A 605-nucleotide genomic window follows, 5' to 3' on the forward strand; every position below is an offset into this window, starting at 1 on the left:
ATAGGACAATATTTGGTCGAGATACAACTATTGAAATTCTGGAATCTGAGGGTGCAAAAAAATTAAAATATTGAGAAAATCATCTTTAAAGTTGTTCAAATGAAGTTCTTAGCAATGCATATTACTAATCAAAAATTAAGTTTTAATATATTTACAGTAGGAAATTTACAAAATATCTTCATGGAACATGATCTTTACTTAATATCCTAATGATTTTTGGCATAAAAGAAAAATTAATAATTTTGACCCATACAATGTATTTTTGGCTATTGCTACAAATATACTCCAGTGACTTAAGACTAGTTTTGTGGTCCAGGGTCACATATTCTAAAGCCCTGTCTACTTAGTTGGCTGTGGTTGTCTTGCACCTATGGCACTCAGTGAAGCTCTACAATATAATGGCGCTTTTCCACTGCATGGTACAGCACGGTACAGTTCAGTACGGTTCACTTTTGGGGGGTTTTCCACTGGGTACAGTACCTGGTACCTGGTACTTTTTTTAGTACCACCTCGGTTGAGGTTCCAAGTGAACCGTACCATTACCAAAACGTGACGTGCAAACTCTGCTGATCACTGATTGGCCGGAGAGAATCGTCACTACCTGC

The 605-nt window shown here is 37.0% G+C and overlaps 1 protein-coding gene across 7 annotated transcripts in view; it reads right to left on the reverse strand.

The window, feature by feature from the left end:
- LOC107754684 (transcription factor SOX-6-like) overlaps positions 1 to 605 on the reverse strand; it is a 157,111-nt gene that overhangs the window by 125,755 nt on the left and 30,751 nt on the right. The window lies entirely within an intron of this gene.

This window comes from Sinocyclocheilus rhinocerous, unplaced genomic scaffold (genome assembly GCF_001515625.1).
Source record: "Sinocyclocheilus rhinocerous isolate Xijiao unplaced genomic scaffold, SAMN03320098_v1.1 scaffold742, whole genome shotgun sequence".
Lineage (NCBI taxonomy): Eukaryota > Metazoa > Chordata > Actinopteri > Cypriniformes > Cyprinidae > Sinocyclocheilus > Sinocyclocheilus rhinocerous.